Source organism: Penaeus chinensis, chromosome 26 (genome assembly GCF_019202785.1).
Source record: "Penaeus chinensis breed Huanghai No. 1 chromosome 26, ASM1920278v2, whole genome shotgun sequence".
Taxonomy (NCBI): domain Eukaryota; kingdom Metazoa; phylum Arthropoda; class Malacostraca; order Decapoda; family Penaeidae; genus Penaeus; species Penaeus chinensis.
In genome coordinates this window covers 9,626,831-9,629,330 of record NC_061844.1, presented here as the reverse complement: position 1 = coordinate 9,629,330, position 2,500 = coordinate 9,626,831, and positions in this window count along the sequence as shown.

Genomic DNA, 2,500 nt, shown 5'->3' with positions numbered 1-2,500 from the left:
ATATATTATATATGCATATAGGTATATACATACATACATACATACATACTACATACATACATACATACATACATACAAACACAAACACACACGCGTGCGCGCGCGCGTGTGTGTGTGTTGTGTGTGTGTGTGTATGTGTGTGTGTGTGTGTTTGTGTGTGTTGTATGTGTGTGTGTGTGTGAGTGGTGTGTGTGTTTGTGTGTGTGTATGTGTGTGTGTGTATATATTATAAATTATATATACATATATATACATCATATATATATATATAATGTTTATAATGTATATAATATTATATATATTAATGTTTATAATATATATATATATATATTATATGTATATATACATACTATATATACATATATATATATATATATATAATATATATATATATTATATATATATATATGTGTGTGTTGTGTGTGTGTGTGTGTGTGTGTGTGTATATATAGGATATATATAATATTATATTATATAATATATTATAGTGTGATGTGTGTGGTGTGTGTGTGTATAATATATAGGATTATATATATATATATATATATTTAATATATATCATATATATATATATATATATATACAAGTTTATACACACACGTGTACATGCACGCATATTTGTATAGTCCATAGCAGATTAAACGCCAGGGAGGGACCAGAGTAGAAAAAGAAAAACCCCCCCCCCCCCCCCCCCCCCCCCCCCCCCCCCCCCCCCCCCCCCCCCCCCCCCCCCAGTCGAAGCTCCCCGCGGCCTCCGATTTACAGCGAGGGCGCAGCTCGCGGACGGACGCATAAGTGAGGGGTCATCCCCGCCAGGATCATGTCGGCCAGATAAGCCCACCCGAGCGCGCGCCGCCCCTCAACAGCAAACCCGTGTTCGCCGATACCACAAGACGCCCGTGCCCCTCCTCCCTCTCCCCATGCCCCTTCCCACACGTCCTCCTCGTGCCCCTCCTCATTCGTTCACTCGATTGTTCTCTCGCTCTATCTAAGCTTCCTTCTCTGTCTGTATCTATCTATCTAACCTTCTCTCTCTCTCTCTCTCTCTCCCTCTACCCCTCCCTTCTCTCTCTCTCTCTCTCTCTCTCTCTCTCTCTCTCTCTCTCTCTCTCTCTCTCTCTCTCTCTCTTTCTCTCTCTCCCTCTCTCTCGCTCTCTCTCTCTCTCTCTCTCTCTCTCTCTCTCTCTCTCTCTCTCTCTCTCTCTCTCTCTCTCTCTCTCTCTCTCTCTCTCTCTCTCGCTCTCACTCTCACTCTCGCTTTTTATATATGTTACCTTCTTTCTCTCCTCCCTCTCTCTCTCTCTCTCTCTCTCTCTCTCTCTCTCTATCTCTCTCTCTCTCTCTCTCTCTCTCTAGAAGGGTGCGGGCTGGTGCGTGAGTGAGGATTAGGACCGATGATCGTTGTTCTAAACAATGATTACTTAAATTCACCAATCTCCTCACATCAGCTAGGAATATGACTAATGCTTATTTGGTAGTGACTGGATGACAGGTGTTGCTCGAATTCTTCTTTTTGCGCCATTACCGAAGTTTGACGAACTACTTGGCGCCATGTTTCATGTTGTCGAGCTTTGTCCCAGAGTGTTTGTATACTGAAATAGTCGAGGAATGTTATTCTCGGCCTACCTCGAATTTGCCTTTCTTCAATTTTACCGCTTAGGCTAAGGTTTTCTAATGTGCCTTTGCGGAGTGCTTGTCCGAGGAATTTGAGTTGTCGTATTCGGATCATTTCTAGTAGATCGCTTCCCTGTCCCACTCTTCTGAGGATCTCATTGGGCACTCGGTCGGGGTAAGGGGCGGAACATCCTGCGGGAGAACCACATTTCCGCGGCCTCTGTATTGCGCTGAGTTTCAGTCGAGTGTCCAGTCGAAATGAAGCTCAAATCAGTTTTGAATAAAACGAAATGATTATATAAGTTTTGGTCTCTTGTTATATTACACTTACTTTAGTTTACTAAATAGTTTATATCCAATACAAAAGTCTACCGTTTAGATTATTACAAGTAATTATAAGTAACACATTTTTCCGACAAGAGATTGTATATCATTCACGACGTAATTATAACCTGAATAAACGGAAATGATTGGTGAATTGGAGCGATTCTGTTCTCAAAGGACTGACAAAACACCAAAGGCCACGGAAAGAAAGTTATACAGTTCCTTTCCTCTGTTGCATCACTTCAGTCGCGTTCCTCAATCGCGATATATACTTAATATTCAGGTGCTCTTTCAGGCATCCGAATAGGAGCTTGTAATACGCTCACATACACATTCATACATACTATCTAGACAGCTATATAGGTGGACAAAATACAGATAGAGACAAATAGATAAAAACATATAAATGTTTTTTTTACATACGAAGAGAGAAGGAGAGAAAGAGAGAGAGAGAGAGAGAGAGAGAGAGAGAGAGAGAGAGAGAGAGAGAGAGAGAGAGAGAGAAAGAGAAAGAGAAAGAGAGAGAGAGAGAGAGAGAGAGAGAGAGAGAGAGAGAGAGAGA